At 45.6% G+C, this 24,499-nt stretch overlaps 2 pseudogenes; one reads left to right on the forward strand and one right to left on the reverse strand.

The window, feature by feature from the left end:
- The first annotated feature begins 2,801 nt into the window (after nt 1-2,801).
- LOC144175747 (uncharacterized) lies at nt 2,802-5,195 on the forward strand (annotated as a pseudogene).
- A 14,033-nt stretch (nt 5,196-19,228) lies between these two features.
- On the reverse strand, nt 19,229-24,124 carry LOC144175748 (uncharacterized; annotated as a pseudogene).
- Between the last annotated feature and the right edge of the window lie 375 nt (nt 24,125-24,499).

The following is a 24,499-nucleotide window of genomic DNA, read 5'->3' on the forward strand; positions in this document are numbered from 1 at the left end:
GAAGTTGCGGCTGGGCTTCATCACCGCAGCCGATTGTTACACCGCGCGGCGCGAGTAGTGGGATACTTGAAATATTTCAAACCTGACACGAGCCGTTTTCTTGAGTTTTTAGACTTAATATGTGTACTGCACCGACGACAAACAAACTACGTGAGAAACCTAAAAGCGCGGGGGTACGGCTAGTTGGTAATCCGTTAGCGAAAAAAGACCAGGGACGAGAAGACTACAAACAGCGCTTGATTCTAGTCTTCTTCTTGTCCCTGGTTGTTTTTCGCGCTGTGTAGCTCATGGATCATGCATTCATAGAAGTCTTCTTTCAAAACGGGCCCGCCTGTTGACCTTCCCGGCCGTCGCTTCGGCGGAGTCATACCGTACATGAGCTATTGCCGTTCTTAACTTGTTCCCGAGTATTGATGAGTACTGTACCGGACGGCGACGTTTTTCTTACTTGCCGGCGGAGACGGCATTTGCAATTGCGAGCTTATCTTGGAAAGACAAAACTTTTCGGTTTCTGAAGCAGAAATTATTACTGACGAACCAACACTACACATACCAGTGGAGACGCGCGACTGCACGCAGGCCTAGCACCTAACCGACACCAAAATCACACCTCGAAACGCACAGTATTTTGCGGTGCACGGGAAATCCACTTATTTAGTACACATCACCGGCGGATTTTTCAGGAAGCAGTACAAAAAACAATACTTCATCAGTGTAGCGAATTCGTTACATGAAAGTTAACCGTCACAAAGCCTTCGGTACATAGAAGTCGCAAACGCATAGGTTTCAATGGGGCTGGCAAAGGGGAATGAAAAAAACTTCGTTAAATCCAATAATTCGTCACATAAAGGTCGCTACATCCTGGTTTAACTGTAGTAGCTAACTGATCAGTAATTAATTTTGTTATGAAACAATAAAAGAAGCGCCGGCTTCGAACGGCACTAACTTTTAGAAAACGGGGCAGATTAATACAATTTTCGGAAAACAAAATCCTGAGAATGCACAAAAAAATGCTGCCGAGCAGTTAATGTAGCAAATATCAGAGCAGAATACATTTTCATGTTTTCTACAATTTTCGAAGAGGAGTGGTTAAGAAACGAATCTATGCGCACATTTCTAAATTCTTAAAACTTCACATTTCCCCATTATTTATAAAGAAAAACTGTCGTCCGTGCATCGCCAAAATGACGCCGCCAAACAAAAAAAAAAAAACACCACTTCAATGGCATGCAGGCCAATTCAACCAGAGCAGAACCCGCACACCCCACTAATGAGCAAAATGTACCCGAGCCAGAACAGGCAGGAACGCTTACTTCGTTTGGTGCAAGGAGAACCAAGCAAATATTAGCAGGATGCACAGCGATTCATCCAACAACACTTGCCACCACTCACCAGCTTCAACCCTGACACGGCCTCTCGGCATAGTCGGTTACTTACAGAACGATGAAATATCTCGCTGCTCAGCACCAAGCAGGAATACAAGCAGTGACTAGTGACCAGGACCTGGGGGGTGAAAGGCGCATGTTTATTCCCGGAAAGTTTGTACCACTTTCATCTGGCGCTATAACTGAAGAACTGAGTGAGCAGGGCTTTCAGGAAATCCGCTTAAGGGGTGCTCGACACGTTCGTACGAGGGCTAGTCCTCCAAATCAAAATAGCACCAACTAAATAAAAAGACCACGGGAACTTGTGTGAACACAGTTTAGCATACGTCACTGGCAATACAATCTTTTGCCGGCGGTGTCATAAACGATTGATTCTTCATGGTTGATTGATTTATTGTAGGGTTTACCGCGCCGACGCAAAGCAGGCGATGAGGCGCGCCATAGTGGATGGCTCCGGATTAATTTTGACCACCTGGGGATCTTTACCGTGCTCCGAAATCTCGTACGCATGGGTGTTGCTGATTTTCGCTTCCATCAGAAAAGCGGCTGCCGCGGCCGCGAATCGAACCCACCACGTCCTCCTCCTCAGCAGCGCAACGACTAAAGCCCGTTCTACATGGTGCGATTTTCCCTGCGAATTCGCAGATGCGGCGCCGCTCGTGCGGCGAAACGACCTGTTCTCGTTGCTGCGGCAAAGTGCCAAATGTTGGGAACGATCGAGCATCCCCGGCGAACGCTCGTGCGGCGTGGAGGCGATAGAGGGGCCAGAACTTGCGGCCAATAGGAACACAGCTAGGTGAACGTCACGGCCACGTCACGGCATCACCATTTGCACGCTTAGCAACCAGATGGCGTTGCTTGCATACGCGCGGCGCAAGCGCGGGTGGATCAACACAAACGTACGCGTGTTCACAACACGATGTCAAGCACCGTTTTCAACGAATGTTTAATAGCAAATGAACGTGGTGACCTCTGCAGCAATTTTCTGTATACGATGAATTGCACGATGTCTCTTATATTTGTGTAACCGACACAGAATGCGGACATTTCTACTTACTATACGAGAGACATAGCTGTGTGCTATTGTGGCATGTATTGAACTTCGCTTGCGATAAGTTGCTAATAAAATCAGTGAATAAACCACATTTCCCGCCTACTACTTTTTCTGCCCCAAACAAAATTTTCACGCTTCAGGGCGTGCTGGCTCGCGCGTATTCAACTAAGAAGGATATCCAAACAAATGTATTGTGCACGTCCAAGCGAAGTAGCAACTGAATTCTAGGCTGTCGAAAACAATATGTGCAGCAGCAACACAATCTGAAAAGCAAAATGCTAGCGGTGTTTGTTCACGCTCGCGGCACAGAAAGACTGTCGCGCTCGTTCAAACCTATTGGCGGTGAGATTAGGGTGCCTCGATGCGCGCCCGCTCCGCGGAGGGTGGTGCCACTCTTTGAAGGGGTCGTCGCCGACAAGACCGGTTCTCGGGAGGCGCCGCCGCCATTTTCTTGCATTCCCCTCCCGGCGACTCCCGCGCTAGGAGCGCGGAAAGCGGGACTCTTCGCACAGTCGCTTTGCAGAATGCCTGGGTGCTGCGTTCCCCAGTGTTCAAACAGCGCTAAAAATGGTTGGAGGATGTTTTCGTTTCCGCGAGACCCAAAAAGACGGCTTCTGTGGACAGTGAAGATAAAGCGGGACAAGTGGCAGCCGACGAACTACTCCTGCATATGCAGTGTAAGTACCCGGCTTCTCACCAGTGCCAAGTGCATTTGGGGCTATTGTCAGTTTGTCGGTGTGACTGTTTCTAGATACCAGACGTACAGTTTTATGTGTTTATGTTGGGGGTTTCATCATGCCTTTGCGGCCTTTTGATATTTGATTGTAGCAAATGGACGTAGCCTCTTAAAGCGGGGGGCCGATATGAAACGTGCGGCGCTTTGCAGATTGTATCACGAAATAACGCGCGCGTTGTAAGAATGTGTGCGATCTTTCTCAGTCCCGAAGCGCCATCCCGGCGCATCACGCTTAATTCCCCCAAAGCCCATTTTTGACAGTAGAATGATATATCCTGAAGCGTAAAACTGCCTGCGACGCGTTATGCTCGCGTTTCTCCGCATTGTCTCAAGTGAAGGTCTGTCATACATGTTGTTGTGCACGAAAATTGTTATGATATTTAAGACATTTATTCTCGCTTATCATGTCATAAAAGTAGCGCATGGAGGTGAAAATAAATGTTTGAATTACACCTCTATTTTGTGAATGTGTGCGTATGTGAGCCGATACGCGTGTGGATGCCAGTTTGTTCCATTTTCTTGGCTTAACGTCATTTATTCTTATTTCACGGAAGAATAAGGAACCTATATTGACAATTTTTCGTGCAGGCTCACTTTGAAGAACCCTGTTTCGAACGAAACCGGGCAGATGGATGGAAGAAGTTGAAGCCGAATGCTGTGCCAACGCTTTTCCCATTCAGAGGTAGGCATTTGCCGTTTGATTCACGGCGTGTTTTTGTATAAGTGCGTACATTACTTAAAAAATCAGAGGTGGCCGCTCGGAAACGTTCCAGTGTCATTTGAGCCATCGGTCTGGCATGCTTCACTTATTTTGACTTTAACACGTTATGCGTGCCTGCATGTATGTATATATATGTATCGATGCTGCTTCTCCTGCTTTTATCGGGAGTCAGTTCCACCTATTAAATTGTAGTGTCGATCAGCCCACGCAACAAACTTAACCTCACGCATCCACTTAATCCAGTTCCACTTGAAAAGGCACAATCGCTCACTCTAGTGAATTATTATAAGTGTAATTGCTCAGACTCTTGTCGTGCATTGTTTCCGCTTCGTTCTTTGTCTTGATTACCGCGGTTTCCCTGAACTTAGTGCGTAATTTTATCATTGGTCTGCATATCTTTCTGCTTCCAGTTGCTCCAAAGCAGCGAAAGCCACCCAAAGAGAGAACCCAGCCTGAACCCACATCCACCAATGAAGAGGTTGATAACCCCACTGAAGGAGCTCACGTAACACGAGAGACAGCGGAAATGCTCCTCGAGCCAACTCGCACAGCATCACAAGAGACGTCATCGGACAACCTCCAACTCGACAGTCCAGGTGCTTTGAATGGCGGAATTCCGAACTCGACAAATGAAACTCTCACAGCTAGTGAGACACACAGGGATTGTGCTGAGCTTAAAAAGCAGTTGGCAGACATAGAAAGAAGATACGCCATGCTTCAAGAACACCACACAAATGCTAAGAACGAAATTCAAAGCCTCAAAAAGCAAGTTCAAAAGCTTGAAAACAAGGCTGATAATTTCGCAAAAAATTCACGTTTTTTGAATGCAGATCAAATTTCTGCTCTTTCAAAGAACAGCACCCAGGGTCATACGTGGTCTGCGGAGACAGTTAAACAAGGTTTGCAAATTAGGTTCGCTTGCAGAACGACCGGCTACGAAACATTGAGGAAGCTGGGTTACCCTCTTCCATCCAGCCGGACTTTGGCGCGGAGGATCCAGGGACTGAAATTTCTTCCAGGAATTCTTCAAGAAGTTTTTGATGTCATGAAGTGCAAGGCTGAAAGTATGGAAGACGTGGAAAAAGACTGTGTGCTATTTTTAGACGAGATGGAAGACATTCTCCTTGGGGGTACAACACTTCCTTCAAAGCCAGACGAGCCCGCCAATAAGGCTCTGGTGTTCATGTTGGGCGGGATAAATCAGCGGTGGAAGCAGGTCATCGGGTATGAATTCACTGGCAAACACGTGGACGGTGCCTTGCTCAAAGACTATGTGCTCGACATCGTCCGGCGCTGTAACCAGATTTCCCTCAGGGTACGTGCAGTCACGTGTGACATGGGATCAGCAAATCGAGGAATGTGGCGAGAATTCGGGTTTTCAAGCCACAGAAATTCCACAACAGTGTGCTCCATACCACATCCATGTTTGGACGGTAAAGAGCTTTTTTTCACCGCTGATGCAGCACATGTTTTGAAGAACTTACGGGGGCAACTTTTAAGCTCCGAAGAGTTTACACTGAGCGAGGCCACTGTGCTCGACAACAAACTCCCGTCACCGAAAGTCAAACTGGAGCACATCAAGGCAGTGGTGGACTTCGATGCAGAGAGGGAACTTAAAGTAGCCCCTGCCTTATCGAAGGTTCATGTGAGCAATGGCCACTTCACAAAAATGAAGGTTGGAATAGCTCTCCAATTCTTTCGAGAAGCTGCACCTGCTATCCGATTTTGGGTAAAAGAAGGGAAACTCGAAGCAGCTGCCGAAACGACCGCATGGTTCATGGATCTGGTGTCAAAGTGGTATGCCTTGATGTCATCACGCCACCCCTCTTTAGCTTTAAGTCACCGAAACATGGAAAAGTATTATGCAGCTCTGAAAACCTTGCGCCTCGCAGTAGAAACCATTCAAGGCATGCATATGGGCGCCACTTCTCAATGGAAGCCATCCCAAGCCGGGCTCCTCATTTCGACGACAGTTGTCCTTCGCCTGCAAGAAGTTTTCCTGGGCGATGACCGCTACGAGTTTTTTCTAACGAGCAGGCTACTTCAAGACTGTCTCGAAAATCTTTTTTCTGTCGTCCGCCTAATGAAGCCAGTGCCGACGGCGTACGATTTGAAATGTGCTCTCAGGCTCGTGAGTGTGAGCCAGTTCCTGCATACACCCCGAGCAACAAGCTATGAGCTTGACGATCGAGAGTACCTTGTCGACCTCCTCTCTCAAGCAAAGAAACAGTGCTCCGAAACTTTCTCTGAAGAAATCGACGACTCTGAGGTTTTGTTCCTTGAAGGGCTAACCTCAACGGAATGTTGCATTTTGTACTAACTTGGAGGCTTCATTCTGAAAAGCGTGTTAAAGTACGTGCCTTGTTCACAATGCAAGGACGCCCTACTTGGAGCACCCAACAATGAATACGCCTCTTTAACAGTTCTGAAGGAGTATGTAAGTGACGGACACAACTTGATCTATCCCAGCAATGAAGTCATCCGCACTCTGAAGAACTACGAGGAGCACTGCACGGGCGTCAACACGTGGTGTACAAACAGTATACACACGATGAAGTCGCCGCTCAAATCGCTGACAGAATACCTAGCGAAGATCGACCGGCCATGCCTGAATACCTGCGCAGACCACGGGGAAGCAATATGCAAAATGCTAATAGCCACCTACGCAAGACTGCGGCAACGCATCCATCTACGCCAGTACCCAGTCACACGTGCCGAAGGTCATGGAAGCAAAACTTGTGCAGGTGTTAGTCTCCCGTAGACACTGTATTCAGCATTAGCTTTTTTGTATATATGCACATTAGCATGAATAACATTTGAGCGTAATCATCACTAGCTGTATTATAACTGCAGTGAAGTGTTTGTCATCATTTTGTACATAATGTATTATGCAACTGCAATGGAGTATGTTGTTCGTCATCATTTTGTACATAGTGTATTTGTGCTTCAAGGTATTAAATGATTGTTCCTACATAAGCCTTATGTTTAAATTGCAGCCCAAGAACGCTGGTTCAATTCTCGGCCGCGGCGGCCGCTTTTCTGATGGAGACGAAAAAAGAAAACGCTCATGTGTTCGATATTTCGGCGCACGTTAAAGATTCCTAGGGGGTCAAAATTAATCCTGAGCCCCAAAATATGGCGCGCCTCACCGCCTGTGTAGCGTAGGCGCGTGAAACCTCAGCAATCGGTCAATCACATTTAGATTGCAGAGTGCATGCATGACACAGTTTGCGCCAGGCAATCCTATGTAAGTACGGCATAATAGTTTCAGTGCCGTAAATGTGCCGAATATTCGTACTTGAGTACACTTCCTTCGTGTACTTCGCATATTTCTCCTATGTTCAGATGTAGGCGCAACGACAGCAAGTTCACGGCGCCGGTATAACAACGACGGCGAGAAGTTGCCCGCCGTGGTCACCTATCGTAAAAAAAATATATTCGCTATACCTTCGCTAATCATCTCGAAATAGCGAATCTATCACCAGTAACATTACTCTCCTGTTTATCTACCCTAGAAAAAGAATTCATATCAAAAGTAAAGCCGAATCAAGCTGACACTGTTAGCGAGACCAGCTCTATCAAGGTGCGTCACGCAGCTAGCGCGGAGCGGGCGCGCATCGAGGCGCCCTACACGCAGCGAACGCGCGCCCCGCGTCCAGCGGATGCAAGAAAATGGCGGCCGCGCTAGCAGACGACGCGGATATCCTCACCCTCAGCGGAGCGGGCGCGCATCGAGGCACCCTAGGTGAGATGTTTGAGTGGCGCCCCCTGGCTCTGACGTCGGCTTAGGGACTCGCTCCGCTGTCGTCTGCTACACTCCGCTTGTGAGGGGCAGCAGCGCCTGTGCTAGAAATCGCCCGCTTTGTTGCTTTAGTGCATCAAAAAGCGTATTTCTAGTAACTCAGGTATTTTTACCAGCTTCTGACACATGAATAATTTCAAGCTGTATCCCCCACAAGTTTGCCACACACGAGGAGAGAGAGAACAACTTTCTTCAGAGCATCGGTCAGAAGATCGTGCGTAACTTGTCCTTTCTAGCTTATACGCGAGGTTCAGCGCTCAGAGCTCAGAGCTCCCCAATAAATATTCAAAGCGCGTAGGCTTGCATACAGTATTTTGGGGATGCTCTTTGAAGACTGAACAGTCTAATACAACGTGCCAAGGAAAGTGCCCCTACACGCGCATTGCATAGCAGGAAACAAAGCGGTTGTCTTCTATTCCTTCGTTGTTGACTAGTATCGAGTTGATGTTCTTTTTTTTTGTGCCCAAAGCATTAAATATTCCGCACCATCACTGACGTCTTATTAGTAGTAGGTTTTGGGATGTTTGGGAGGACCACAAAGATCGTGTGGATATTTTCTTGAGGGTAATATAACATACATTCCCTTCTTCACAAATTCGCTTTCGTCATGGTTGCGTGCAAGAAGATGTATATTAGCAGCGTCCGTTGTTTATTCACATGCAAATAGAATGAGAAGGTTCGTGCTACCGCGATCGCGCTCAAGACAACGTACGTTGTCCAGAGTACTCGAAGGCGGCTTTTGTGCTGCGAATTTCTACCGTAACCATCGTTATCATAACGAGTTTACTCTCAACCCAAACAATTATGACATGATTACGGTGTTGAAGGTGTGATATACTAGCTAACGAACGCAATAAATAGTATCCGTGCATATATTACATGAATCGAAAGCGATGAATATTTCCAAACAGCTCTTTATTGGTAGCCACCCCTTCCAGGCGTAAAGAACACATCATGGTTTACTCGGGATGGCGTTCTTTGAATCGAAGAAATTACTCTCTTGTCCTGTACTGAGGACCCGGCCCACTAATCAGTTCGATTTTACTGTTAAACAAAGTTTCTCCTCCTCCTTCTCCTCCTCCTCTTGAGCGCAGTTTTCTTATGACGCATATCTGAATATTGGGGCGATGTGGCTGTGGGGAATGTACTGAAATATCCCTATAGGTCTGAACAAACATAGTGTTACTGTATCTTTACCGTAGACGCGACTCGTTTTGCTCAATAAACCGGATCCATACTGGTTAGAAGCCTGGCATAAAACCATCATGCGCCTATACACACAGTGGGTTATTTGGAACTCAACCTACAGTTTTTGCGGCCCATAGTGCATGTCGGCATAATTTCAAGCTATTACAACGTAAAGTGCTGTGATATAATGCTTTCGATCATTCGGCGAGGTGGCAAAAACTGTTTTCCCTTACATATGATTACCGGATATCGTAATGCTTCTGCCAAATCCGACAGCCCCGAAGGCTTGGTATTTGTTTTGGTCTTGCATTTTCGCTGTTGCCGGCTCCCTTTGCTTTCAAGATTGCTGAAAACTGAAGCTTACGCTCACTCCGACTCTTCACGCTTCACGACTCTTCACGCAAAAACTGGGGCGGCACCGGTAATGTTTCTTCCGGAGCGGTATCAAAAACTACACTTTAAATAATGCCTTCAGCTGGTGTATGCGATTTGAAAGGTTTTGTTATGATAAAAAGTTATGCATACGCAAAATCTAGTGCGGACAAGCATCAGACGGCAACCTAGCGCAAATAAACAGCCGGGAGAGCGAGCCCGAGTGAAGCAGACGACAAGTGCGAGAGTCCCTAAGCTGACGTCACGGAGGCGCGCGCCGCAGCGCCGCCCGTGGTCGCGCTCACCGCCAATAGCAGACGATAAGCGGCACGGCGTTTCCTCCTCGCGCATCAACGCAAGCGTTGCCATAATAACATCAGGGATTTTTTCTTGTTTTTTTTGGTTTGACAGTTTGGCCTACCAAGCACCAGGGGACAAATTGGCGCTAGTGGCGCAATTATCGGTTACCTGGGGGGTATACCAGCTGACCTAGCCGCGCTTTAAGGGCATCAAGCTTTGGAAATATAGTGCGGAAGTTTGGTAGGAGTAAGGAAACTGGGCTATTGTTTGGAAGCTGCGTGAGTGGCTAGCAGTCTGTCACTTAGAGGAGGGCTGATTTTTTTGCAGAAACTTGAACGACTTGGTTTGTGGATGAATCGTAGCGGTAAATACCATGTTCCATGTGAAGCTTGTTAAAGCGCACATAGTCTTTTTCTCCATCCGTTTTATTTGCCTTTCCGAATTCACGCAGTTTCCTTCTAGCGAACTGAACCTTCGAAGAAAAATCTTCTTCAAGCCATACTTTGGGTGATTCGAGGTTTTTTAGTTTATGTCGAAGACTCAGAACCTCCGTTGTTGATTTAAAAGGCAGAAATGTTACAGTTAGTGGTCTATGAAAGTTAGATCGACTACGACCTACGCGGTGAGCCCGTTCAAAGTCGCCAACTTCACGCGGGAGATGCATAGAAAAAAATTCCCTTACAATACGTTCCGATTCCACGTAGTCGTCATGATCAACTTCATGAAGACCCTTAATGATAAAATTGTTTCTGCTCATGCGGTTATTCATGTCATCAACAGTATCTACGAGCTCTTCATTGGCCTAGTTAATGTGAACTTTCACTTCTTTAACGGAATCACCGGCGGCATCGATGTTCACCTTACAATAAGACACATTCTTCATACTTTGTTCGATAGCGCTAACACGAGTTTCGATGCTTCTGAGATGCTGTTTCATTTCTGCCAGAGCCTTTTTAGTTTCTTCATTACACTCGTTGACAAGTTGAAGCACGTCATCGAGCTTCGGCCCTGTATTTGCTTCAACATCTCCACCTGATAACAGCAGGAGCGCAAGGTGCATAGACAGTAGCAGTGGATACGGTTTAGAGGAAAGTACCCCGGTTAGGCCAAACGCAGCAAAGAAGCGATCAACCAGACAGCACCCGAGTGCTCGGGCGGGAAAGAAGTTACCGATGCGTGCACGGTACGTACACACGTTGACACCCATGGCACAACTGTAACAATACACGTGGTGGGATTTACGGCCTCATAAAAATGTGGTACCTGCAATTATGGTGAGTGTTAACTAAAGTTTCCTACCTACGACAGTAGAAGGCACGTGTTAACGGTATGCCACTCATTGCCGCAAATCCCGGAGGTGAGCAGCTTCCCAGCGTTTAAAGGAGCCATGAAGAGAAAACACAAGTTTGGTTCATTCGAAAGATTGCCTCGTTAGAATCATACTGACACCACTTTTAACACAAACTTCGCTCAAATAAGCTACATAATTAGGAAAAAAGGGAATGACCATGCGACCCACCAGCTCATTTCCCGCAACAGAACCTATGATGTCACACGAGAATGCTCTGCGATTGGCGGAGGCCGGAAAAGCAAACGCAAGTTAGGCAGGGCTTACCAGTTTGCATAGTGAGCTATATGCCCGTTAAACATACTGCACATTCCTTTTATGACACTAAGAACGGTGGAGTAAACGGTTGAAGTTCCGAATAAACACGCAAGCGTGTACGCCAATGCGTACGAAACTACCGCCAGCCGAACTCCACATCTCGCCGTCGCCACCGTCGCGCAGACGAATTTTCGGGTTCGATGCTCTTCAGGGCCAACGAACCGTCACAGCACGCACAGCCGCGACCTTGCTTGGTATCGTAATCCCTTCACAGGAGGTTGGCCGTCATATCGCCAACCAGCAAAGGTAAAAATAGAAACGAGGGAAGTAAGGAACAACAAGCAGCGGAGAAATAGTGCCAGTCGGCGCAGTTTCGGAATGGTGTTGGCTTGCTGCTAATGTTAGGAGCTCGTTTCCAGTTCACAACCACTGAAAACTTCTGTTTGTTCGAGTACTTCACAATGAAATTTCGTTGCTGCATCCTGAAATGCCCATGTGGTACGGGCAAATCGTCGAGGGAGTGCGACATCCCCGCCGGTGAAGAGATCTCCTTTCATGTGCTGCCCAACGACGAACCTCGGCGAAGCAAGTGGCTACGTTTTTTGAACTTTGCAAACAGAGGAGAAAGAGAGCTAAGGGAAGTAGAGTGTGCTCGCTTCATTTCCGAGGAAGTGATTACGGCAGCAACCCTTACTTTAGCTCACTCCTGGGACATGCTGGCGCTCGTCGCCGACTTCGTCAAATCGCCGTCAAAGCGCTCTGGCCTTGGGGAAAAAATGCCGTACACACCGCGCATTGACGCTCGTATCTTTCTGGTCGAAGCAGAGAGCTCGCGCGAACGGCTTTCTATACACGACACCGCCCAACTGGCATAAGCGATACTTCTACTGAAATTGAACTATTATTAACCGTAATAAAAATACGGCACATACGTACCAGTCCGTATTCGTCCGTCGCGAGGGGGCTGACGAGGGAGCGGTGCCGACGGCTGGGCGTTCGTCTGTTGTGGCTATCGCGGAATGGTCGCTTTCCGGTCCATCCGCGTATCCCACAACTCCTGCCGCTAGTGCACTTAGAAGCATTGAGCGTTCAAGTGGTCTGAGGTTGTTAAATGCAAGCCCGAGATTCTCGGCGAGAGTTTTGTTCTCCGCATCAGGCGATTCCATGACTAGGGCTGCGGGTGCACTAGGTTTTACTAGTATTTTTAAAATGGCCGCCGTCTCGGTTTCGGCACGAGTTCCGGTTCCTGTTTGATTCAAGCGTGTGGGTGCTATATAAATTCGACATACTAAGTATCTGTTTCATGGACGCCATTGTTCACGTCACGAAATGTGCAATTTAGAGGGAGATTTGCAATTTTCGCTTAAATTGCCTCATTTCTCAGTGAATAAAGCATCATTTGCTTCCGGGAAAGCGCTTAGGGTACTATGAAACACCTAATCTTTCGAATAAAACAAACTTTTGTTTTCTCTTCATGGCTCCTTTAAGTATGGTCCCGGTGGCGCTGTTGGTTGTGACGTCACAAGAGGTCGCGTCTTTACGTCACGCTGGTCATGGCAGACAGTGGTGGATCGTTGACAGTTTGGTTGATGAGCAACGGCCAGGAGGCTTGGGGTTGGTTGCACGAGGAATGCCTCGCTTTCCTAGGACAGCAGAAGGCACGTGTTAACTCTAGCCACTCGTGGCCGCAAATACCCTTGTCTTGCGTCTGAGTTCTTTTGAGCCACATTTTTTGGGGATATTCTAAATCCTGTCCTACAATTTATCTTCATTTGCGCTATTATTACAGTTACAGGTGGAACTTTCGCCAAACAGGCATTATTGTGGAAATGCAGGGAATTCAACAGTTCGGTGTTTTAGGGTTTCTTTTCTTATTGTTTTAAGGTTTAAAAATAGCATTCGACCTCGAAAATATCATATCCACTTACCCTAATATAGCGATTAGGTGGAACTTCCGCAATACCTGCATTATTGGGGAAATGCAGGGCGTTGTACGGTTTGCGGCTACACGATTTATTTTTTGTACTTTTCCTATTTTTCGTTTTTCACATTTGGTTTCGATGGATTATCTCTATTTACGGTATTACAACGATTACCGGTGGAACGTCTGCGAAATTTCCATTATTGTGGAAATGCAGGGCGTCACACTGTTCGCCATTTCCCGTAATGTTGTTATTTTTTTTGTTTTTTTAGTTTTTCATTTTTTGTTCGACCAATTATCTCCATTTACGCCATTTTAACGATTACAGGTGTAACTCTCCCAAAATCTGCAATATTATGGATATGCAGGGCTTTAAACATTTCACCCCTTTCCATAATTTGTTTATATTTCTGATAGTTTTTAATTTTCAAAATTTCCCGCTACCAGTTACCTCCATTTACGCTATTATAAAGATTACGGGTGATCCTTCGGCGATATCTGCATTTTTGTAAATCCAAAGGCACAGGTGGCTACGCATTAAAACAGCTGCCATCTGCATTTTGAAGCATGCGTGTTTAATGCAGGCCTGTGCAGCCTGTTTTCTGGTAGAGAGTGCAAAACGAGGGAGGACAGCTCACGTTAAAGGGTTCATGGAGACAAAATGCAAGTTTGGTTCTTTTAAAGGGCACACTGACAGGGGTTGTACACAGGCTTCACTAAAATAAAGCTACAAAATGGGGAAAACAAAATAGGCAACTGAGAAAGCAGCTGCTTTTCCGCAATGAACTGATGACGTATAATGGGTAGCTCGTTGTGATTGGCTGAGGTGGACAAAATCCAACGCAAATTAGAGGGATTAAAAATTTGCAGAGCGAGATATCTGCGCCTACATTTAGTGCCCATTCTTTAGTAGCAGTAGCAATGGTGCAGTAAACAATGGAAGTTACGAACGAACACGTAAAGAGAAAACAAACGTTTATTTTGGCTTCATGGCCACTTCGAGTACCCCCAGGTGGCCTAAATTCTTAGGTGTCCGGTTTGGTGTGTGTCGTAATAATCTCAGTTGCCCTTCGGCACTTGATGCCCTTTTAAACGTAAGCAAAATACAGAACGAAAACAAGGTAACTTGATCTCTTTCATTTTTCTGTGCCCTCCCGTTCTGCCTTGTTTCAAATCAAAAACCTCTAGCTTGGGGAAATTTTTCCAGTGCATTAGAAAATTCCTCGGAGCACTTAAGACTGCTTGCCTGCTTCGAACGAGAAAGCATGATGGCTTCTCCAGAAAACACTTACCAAAGACTTCAGTACTGCTACAACGTGTTTGCGTCCCTTTATTCACTTTCCTTTATTCGACTTTGGGTGCGAATTACTTTGAAAAAAATGGTCGTCATCGCACCCTGCGAAAGTGGATGTCCAGCGAAGCTGTTGTAAGCCAGTACAAACGCTAAAAGGGTTCGTGGGCGGGAGGGGGTATGAAATGTTCCCGTCTTCTCGGCAGTCTTGTCGCTCGCGCACGGAATGTCTGGTGGCAAATGCCGCGTCCTGCCTAGCCTGACCTAGCATGCGCTCCGTGTCTTGTGCAAGAACTGCTCTATTTATTACTGCCAAACTGTAGTCCTGCCTAGCCTTCAAACATAATCTTCAAACATCATCTTTACCAAAAACACAGGGGGAGGGTTCGATTGTTCACATGCCCCTTATTTTTTTTTTTTTACAGATACTGCAGGCCCTCCTCGGGCCCATGCAGGAGTGAAGACAAAGAAATACATCGGCAGAAATTCAACATACAACTCGACAATACATCAGTGTTGCTTGACGTAATTTTAAAACGTACAACACACATGGGTGGAGGCGTAAATATGCTTACAAAATCGCTTGTGGAAAAGAAAAGAAAATAATAATGTCTTCCAATTGTGAAACAACACTTCAACCAAAGCTTCTATTATCAATACGCTGAGAAAACACTTCTAACGACACAGAATTCACCGTCTCTTCAGGTAACATATTCCAGTAAGAAATTTCTCCAGGAAACAAAGAAAAGTTACGCAAATTAATGTAACTGATCGGTTGCCAAATAGTCTTACCTTGATGAGGTCTCACTGAATGTTTGATGTAGAGTTCCCGCGACAATTTGAAATGACCGTAGTAAAGCTGATGAACAAATTTTAAGCTAGATATGACCCTACGCTGCTGGAGTTTTTGGAGGTTTGCCCTATTACGTAAAGTGGTTACGCTCGAGTGACGCGAATAAACAGAATAAATGAAGTGCAAAGCTAAATTCTGTACTCTTTCAATTTTACTTATCAAGTATTGTTGGTAAGGGCTCCAAATAACATCCGCATACTCCAACTTACGTGTTACTAGTGCTTTGTAAGCGTTTAATTTCACAGCAGGAGGGGTATTGCGCAACTTTCTTTTCAAAAATGCCAATTTCTTAAGTGCACCCTGACAAACGATATCAATGTGCATTTCCGAACTGAGGTTACTTGTGAGTGTGACGCCTAGATATTTAACCTTATCAGATTTGTTGATGGTAGCTTTACCTAAAGAATAAGTAAAACCGTGTGGACTCGTTTTGTTGCTGAATGTAATAGAAGTTGTCTTAGTAGCATTTATTCTTAAGCCCCACTTTGTACACCATGTCTCAATTGAGTACAAAGCATTTATTTTATTTTATTTATTTTACAAGTACTGCCAGCCTTGTTACAAGGCCTTAGGCAGGAGTGGGCATTCGATACAAGCACAGATCAACAAGCTAGAAGACAATAAACAAATAAATGCACAATATTCAGCACAAAGAAATGTTTTTCTTTGCCACTTCGGAAACAGACAAAAATTAACAAGAAAGCAGACAACGAACGAGAAACTGCTCAAAAATCAGCACATGATATTTTTCCGTGCCGCGATTTTACGGGGAAAGACGGGATATGAAAACTATCATTTATTTGAAAGTGCAGAAGGAAATGATGAAACAGTCTGGCAGTCAACAATGGCGGCGGGTAGAGCGTTCCATTCAGAAACCGTGCGTGGGAAGAAAGAATTTTTAAACGCGTTAGTCCTGCATAAAAAATGTTTGACCTTTTTATCGGGATAGGAGCGCGTGCAACGGTGGCTAGCCGGTACAATGTATAAAGTTTTATCTATTCCTGTTTGACCATTGTAGAGTAGGTAGAAAAATTTCATTCGGTCTCGATAACGTCTTGTTGCAAGGTTCTCTAGTTCTGCAGCTTTTAAAAGACTTGAAGGGGACGTGCGCCAGCTGTATGAATTGTGAATAAATCTAGCTGATTTTCTCTGGACTTTCTCAATTTTAGTGATGTAGGTTTGCGTGTGTGGATCCCAGACAATCGAAGCGTATTCTATAATAGGTCGGATATATGTTTTATATGACAAAAGTTTTAGTTCAGGGGATGCGTTTCCTATAGACCGCCTTAAAAATCCCAGTTTCTTCATTGCTTTATTGTAAATGTATGTTATGTGCTCATTCCACTTAAGATCTGATGTGATTACTCCCCCCAAGTATTTGTAAGAAGACACGACGGATAGAGGCTGGTTGTTGATGCTGTAAGAGAAAACTAAGGGATTCTTTTTGCGGGTAACGGTCATTGTAACAGACTTTTTAAAATTTATAGTCATCTGCCATTTCGAGCACCATGTTTGTACTACCGCTAGCGAGGTCTGCCTGGTCGCTTGAATTGCGTATTTCGTTATACAGGAAGCAGTCATCTGCAAAAAGCTTTATCTTGACGCGTATGTCGCTAACGATATCATTTATGAAGGCGATAAACAGGAGCGGCCCTAATACTGATCTTGCGGAATGCCTGAGCCTACATTTTCAGGTGACGATGATGTGTCATTGATTTGCACACATTGTTTTCGTAGCGACAAATAAGCTTCAATCCAGATAACTAAAGTGTCGTTCTTTAAAATAGGTTTTAGTTTAAGCAGTAGTTTGCAGTGAGAGACACGGTCGAATGCTTTTTCGAAATCTAAGAATATGAGGTCAATTTGGCTTTGCCTATCTAGAGCTGCTGCCATGTCGTGAACTGTTTCGACGAGCTGGGTTACGGTCGAAAAGCCGCGCCGAAAGCCGTGTTGTCTTGCATCAATTATTGCGTTCTCGTTTAGAAAGGTAGAAATGTGTTTGAAAATTATGTGCTCCAAGACTTTGGCGCGTGCGCAGAGTAAAGATATTGGCCTGTATGATGTGGGGACAGACAGATTTTCTGTTTTTGGTATGGGGACTATTTTGGCGTACTTCCAATCAGCTGGGAGTTCCACGCATGACAGTGATTTATCGAATAATAAGGTTAAATATTTTGAACACCACTCGGCGTACCGAGAAAGAAATGCATTCGGAATTCCGTCAGCTCCGAGTGATTTTTTTGCGTCCAGATTAAGCAGAAGCGCTAAGACACCTTACTCTGAAATTCTAACATCACCAATTGGCATAATGTGTTCATAGCTAGAAAACTGCGGGCTGATACCGTCGTCACGCGTGAACACCGTGCAGAAGTATTTGTTAAGCGCATCTGCGATTTCGGCACTTTCAGTTAAAATATTATCACCGATACAGAGTTTGGGTGTAACTATCTTTTTTGGCGATAAGGCCTGCCAGAACTTTCCCGGAGAAGACACAAGGAAATTCTTTAGCGTTATTTTTTGGTAGTACTCTTTCGCTTTTTTTATTTTATCAGCTAGTAATGCACGTAAACTGATAAACCTATCGCTTGTGGGAGGGGTTGGGCGTTGCATTTTTTGTTTTCTTGCCTTTTTTAGCTTCCGTTCGATTCGCACTATTTCTTTTGTCACGCAAGGGTTACGGTTCCGCAGCACTTTTCGCTTCACAGGTAGGTACAAAGTCACGGACGCAATTTAGAACTAAAAGCTTAAAGAAGTCCCATATTTCATCAATAGAATATTTGCTTGATTAACACATGGCATGAAATTCGGACAAACAGCCATCTAGCGCGTCCAATACATCAACATCACTGGCACGCGCGAATACTGGAACCATTTTTCTGGTTTTTTGTTTATGGGGAAAAAGTCACTTCCAACGAAAGGTGTACAATTTTGTGGTTTGATTTGCCTTCGAAAACATCAATTCGTGGCTTTCAGCGGGCAGCGGCTGCGTTTACTAGAAAAAGGTCCAAAATTGATAGCGTATTTTTTTTAATACGGGTGGGTTCTTTGAAGAGTTGTGAAAGGTTGTGAAGTACACCTATATCAAAGAAAGGTTCACCAGAACTTGAAAGGGCCTCAGGGAAATCGCTTGCCCAGTTTACACACGGAACGTTAAAATCGCCCGCAAGTAACAGACTGCAGCGCTTATTCTTATGGGCACACAAGAACTCGTTAAGATTTTCAAAGAATATGTTGCCGCTATTCGGGGGCCGATAGAACCCCCCCAATATTAGATTGCACTCATTAAAAAAATTTCGTCACAACACATTCGATTCCTGATATATCAGGCAGCCTAACAACACGCAATGTCTCTTGAAAAAGAATTGCAACACCACCGCCACGCGAGTTCCTGTCATGTCTGTAGATTCCATAACCACGAGGCGCTATTTCAGAATCGGCGATGTCACTATGCAACCAGGTTTCTGTTATAATTACAACGTGGGGTTTGTGGGAAGCTGCGACACTCTCTAATTCCGCGGTTTTGTTTACTATGCTCCGGGCATTTAGGTTTAAACACCGGAACTCTTGTTTTTCTTTTGGAACACAGGAACGCTGTCATTGTGGCCTTTCAGGACTTTCCTGGCGCGGACTTATAGGTACTCTTTTCATCTCATGACTAGGACGTTCCTGGCGCGGGCGTATAGGTACTCTTTTCATCTCATCACTGTCCCGCCGGAATGTTTGATTGTCAACCTTAATTTTGTCGTACTGGGGCCTTACTTTCATACCTGCTTTCCTCTCGTCAACCGTGCTGTCCCAGAGGTGCTTCCTTATCTGCCGTGTCGTTGACAAAAAATCTTCAGAGATAGAAATGGTTTGCCCTTTGAGGTTGTGGCAGTTGCTAAGCACGTTATATTTGTCTCGGTGGTCTATGAACTTCAGAATAATTGGTCGGGGCTTCTTTCCCTGCTTACAGCCTATCCTATGTAGTCTTTCAACGGAGGATACTAGGAGGCTGTTTTAGTCGGGTGGTACGGACGTTGAGTGCGGTGGTTTCCGGTGAAGGCTTGCCAAGGCATCCAAGTGAGGCAGGGGACCCATTGCGCAGTCTCCGCTGGGCAGGGAAGGGGGGAGTCCGGGAGTGATGCTGCTGCACGTGTCTTGAAAGGCACCGGCCATCGCTGTCGCTGATAGAAGGATCTGCGTGAAAAACCACAACGGGATCGTCATGGCTCTGACGGGTGGCCAGCTGACGTGCCCACGTGCATTGTTTAATTTAGTTTGGTCATCTCGGGTATTAAAGGGACACTGAAGTGATATGTAAACATTGCGGGATTACTAGCGCAAATTGTAGTCCGGAGTCCCCAGGCCATGTTTTGACCACTCTGGGCGCGTTTACGCGATTTTATTTAGTAGAAAAATTAATTCAAAAATGCTGTCCTCCTCTCCTTACGCTCGCCCATTTTCTGCGGCGTTTTCGTGTGACCTCACGAGGAGCCGAGCTCGCAGTTGGCTGCGCTACTGCACGGCTCCCCGGCCTTCAGACAGTCAGTCGGCCCAGCGTTTCGTCCGCCGGCCGCCGACGGGTCGTCGCAATTCGTTCGCTCAGTTCAAACGAAGCCAGGACACGTTTGTGAATGGAAGAAGCTGCCATTCTTTACTTGGTTAGTTTGTACACTGTATCTAGCTCCAGGTCAAGGTCGCTTCACACAAGCGCACATGCGACGCTTCGCTGACTGGTACGCCCCTCTTGAAGGCGGGAAAAGAGTCAGCGAAGTCAATATAGGAACTAAGGAAATAAAATCAACTGATATTTTTTCCGTACAGCGTAAAACTATGGTGCGGGAAGCACTTTTTTGCGCTGGGCGAACAAGCACAGCGGTCAGCAGCACGACTACGCATCTGCGAACGCTTTTCCGTCTAAAAAAATGCAATTGCTAGACGTGAGATATTGTGGAAACTTGGGGGATGCTTACTGCACGAGCGCAAAACAACAAATAGTCACCTAAGCTGCTTGAAATGCCAAAACTAAATAAAAGTGTAAATTGATTATACAAAATATACCTTATATGTGCAACGTCAGCGCAGCTCACCCCGTGGCCTAGTGGTATAGAGCGCTAGGTATGTCGCCGCAAGTGTTTTGCAAGTAGCGAGTTCGAATCCCCGCGGGTACGTTCGTCTTTTTTTTTTTTTAAAGTTAACTTTCTCGTTTTCCGCCGACGTTTTCTATACTGAGTGCACCTTTTTTTGGGCCGCAACATTCATGGCTCCACGAACTAGTTCACAAAACGCGCGCAGGCTGGCACTGGCGCGCTAGCGAGCTCTCGTTGGCGTGCTGTTGCCATAAGCACCGACTGCTTGCGGGCAGTGGGCACAGGCCAGAATGAACAGACGCTTGGCCTGGTGCGAACACGCTTTTTACGATACAGACATGACTGAGGCAAGCTCCAAATATGGGGGAAAAGCGCATGGCATTTGGGCGTCTATGGGTACGCGGAGGGCGTTCATGCACTGCGTAGGCCTCGGCTAGTGAATGCTACGATTCCAAGCCGTCCTGGGAGGTTTATCTTATGAATTTTACAGCTGACAACATGGCAGAAGCGCGGTACGATGATTACTGAGTTATTGAGAATGCCCATCCAACAACGCCACCGGTTGTGTTTTACAAAAACGAAACCGAAACCGAAACTTGTTTGGTTGCTCACCTTGGGCATCGTCCAATCACGGTGCCCCCTCCTCCCAACGTCACAGCTTTAGTTGGTGCGGCCGCCGCAAACCGCGCATGGTAGTTTTTCTTCTTTCGCGCTTTGTAAAATAATTACCGATTTGTCAACCGGATAAACGATGGAAAGTGTGCTAATTTGAGCCGGTCTACGCAGTGCTAGCAAAAACGGGAGCTTGACAAATTCACTTCAGTGTCCCTTTAATAGCTGTGTATACCACGCAGTCGTCCGCAAATAATTTAATAAGGATAGGGGGTTCAACAGTAAGATAAATATCATTTATATATACTAAAAAAAGGAGAGGGCCCAGTACAGAGCCCTGTGGAATTCCAGAGTACACGTCCAACTCTTCGGAGATACACTCATTAATGGCGACACACTGTGTTCTATTTCTTAAGTAACATTCTATCTATGCGACTACTTTTCGTTCGATACCAATTGCGAGGAGTTTTATAACCAGATCGGGATGGGGGACGACTTCAAACGCCTTTGACAAATCTAGAAATATAGTGTTGGTTTGACCATTTGTATTAAGAGTACTAATTAAATGATCTGTTATATGAGATAGTTGGGTAACGGTTGATAAGCCAGATTTAAAACCATGCTGCTTGGAATAAAGCAATTGTTGGTATTCTAGGTAAGTATTAATGGCCTCATAGATAATATGCTTGAATAGTTTACAACAAGTACTTGTTAAGGAAACTGGCCTGTAGTTGTTAATTTCTAGAGGACAGCCAGATTTATACACGGGAATAATTTTTGCCGAGCGCCAGTCATCGGGAATAGTCGAAGTGCGTAAGGACATAACGCAAAAGTGCGTAAGGACATAACGTAAATTTGATGTAGATATTTAGCTACCCATGCAGCATATCTACTTAAAGAAGTATTGGGCAGTTGATCGGGGCCAGCTGATTTCTTCACGTCTAGTTTATGCAAAAGGCTGAGGACACCATCCTCTGTTATTTCTATTTCAGGCATCTAAGACAATCAAGAACATATGACGGCAGCGCAGCGTGCGAAGCTCTGCGCGTGAACACAGATTGGAAAAAGGCATTATATTTGTTAGAAATGGTAGTAGCGTCAACAATACTTTCGCCTGAAACATTTATCTCCGAAATGCGTTGTTTATCTTTTGAGAGATAGTGCCAAAACTTTTGGGGTTGGTTGTTCATGAATGACTTCAGAGTAACGGATAAGAAATGCTCCTTTGCCAATTGCGTTTGTTTCTTCAGATTAGAAATAAGGCTTTTTAGGTCGCTTGTATTACCACATTTGAGACGTCGCTTAATTTTTCGTTTTAAATGAATCATTTCTCGCGAGAACCAAGGGTGTTCTCTATTAATGCGTTTTCTTTTTAATGGTACATACTCTCGCTCGCAAAAGAAAACAATTTCTTTAAAGTCTGACCACATTTCTATAACATCCGTGATTAGGCTAAAACTAACGAGGCGCGATTCTAAATATTTTAAGACAGCATTGTAGTCCGCATGAGTGTAGTCTCTGACAAGAATTTCTGACGGCTTGGTAAAAGAACGTGTACCCGAGACAGGACATGACAAAGCAAGCAACTTGTGATCGGAAATCCCGTTTTCAACACTAACGTATGAGCCTTGACGAGAACTACTAACAAAGGCCAAATCAAGGAGTGATGAGGACGAGTCAACAACCCTAGTAGCGTCGGAAACTAGTTGGTGTAAAGAAAAGTTGAACGCGGTCGTGACCAGTAAGTCAGCACTTTTGGACTCTTTGCAATCATGTTATAGGTCAGCCCAGTTTATACCCGGCAAGTTGAAGTCTCCTGTAACTATAATATTCGATCTGGAATTTGTATTTTCTGAAAGATAGTCGTACATGGCTTCTAAATATTCGTGGGAAGCATTAGGTGGTCTGTATACGCTACCCAGAAGTATAGTTTTGCCAAGAAATTTACGTTTGCACCATACACTTTTGTGGTCACAAATGCCACCCAAAATAGTGAAGCCAATGTTGTTTTTAATGGCGATGGCTACTCCCCCACCCCGTGATTCCCTGTCTTTACGAATGAGTTTACAAGTAGAGGGTACAACTTCCGAATCGTGCACCCCTTCGTGCAACCATGTTTCTGTGATTACTAAAGACATGAGAATGATAACAGGATATTACGTCTTTGACTAAACCAGATTTATTCACGATGCTGCGCGCATTGAGCGAAACAACTCTGAGCACTTTGGTTACAGACTGACATTTTTTATCGCGCCTTCGCTTGGTCACACAGGCAGGCGCAGCTGAATCAAGTTCAATCCGCTCCTGCGCAGCAGGCCGCGTGACTTCTACCCGGCAGTTTAGAAGCTGGTCCCAAGTGTAAACTTTGTCGTCTACGTTCAATTTATCAAAAGAGAGTAAAACCTTCGCCCCATTAGCCTTTTCCTCAGCTGCAGAACGCCACAGCTTACCGCGCAAGTCCCGTAGCCTTTTTGAGAAGTCCTCTGATACTGAAACCTCCATTCCTTATAGCTTAGGGCACGATGCCATTATTTTCATTTTCTCAGAAAAATCAAAAAGCCGCAGTATAACCGGCCGGTGTTTCTCAGCATGTTTGAAACCCAACCTGTCAATGCGCTCAATTGAATTAACTTCCAAGCCAAGTAACTCCTTAAATACCTCTTGCTCAACTCTCTTTCGCAGGGATTTGTTGTATTCGTTTGGTTCTTCACTTAAGCCATAAATTATAACATTATTTCTTCGACTACGATTTTTCAGGTCCTCGACCTTAGCTGACAGCTCTTCTACCAGTTTCTTTGTCCCCTTGCGGAGTACCTCGTGCTCGGCCAGCTCATCCTCACATTTTTTTTAAACGAGCAAGCTCCCTTTCCATCAAAGTTATCCTTTCCTGTACATTACCTATAGTTAATTCAACCTGTTTTATATTGGCAGAAAGCGCGGTGAGCGTCTTATTGGTTTTTGTTTGCTCTTTTCGTATTTTCTTCAGAATTTGGCTGTTTACAGTAGCTTCAGATTCCGAATACGAGGTCGGTCCGGGGTTTAGATCTACGTCTCCAGCTGTTAACAACAGAAATTTTATAACATGCAAGCAGTCACACGACGAAGCAAGCAGACTCTGTGGGCTTGGCAGCACGGTTAAGGTAAGTGAATCGTCCCTAATTGAATACACAGAATATTTGTCACCAACCTGGGTGAAGAAATAGAAGTTCATGAGCATCCGTCCGTACGCGGTGCTGCCAAGCCCACTGAAAGGCTGCAGAATCTGGCTCCGGGTTTTATGCCAAAACCGGGAAGTGTCCACTGACGTCACACTGGTGGCGAGATGGTGGCGAAACAGCACTCGAGGCGCAGCCTTCCGCTCCATCGACGACGCTCCATCGAAGGAACATTCCGGCGCAGGCGCGATGAAACTTGCTTGCGATAAAGGAATGTCAGCCGGTCGTCCCACGATGGAATCCGCCCCCAGCAAGGCAATCTGGGTGAAGAAATAGAAGTTCATGAGCATCCGTTCGTACACGGTGCTGCCAAGCCCACTGAAAGGCTGCAGAATCTGGCTCCGGGTTTTATGCCAAAACCGGGAAGTGTC

The sequence above is a fragment of the Haemaphysalis longicornis genome, unplaced genomic scaffold (assembly GCF_048455015.1).
Source record: "Haemaphysalis longicornis isolate Haplotype H1 unplaced genomic scaffold, Haemaphysalis longicornis Haplotype H1 scaffold_3, whole genome shotgun sequence".
NCBI classification, from domain to species: domain Eukaryota; kingdom Metazoa; phylum Arthropoda; class Arachnida; order Ixodida; family Ixodidae; genus Haemaphysalis; species Haemaphysalis longicornis.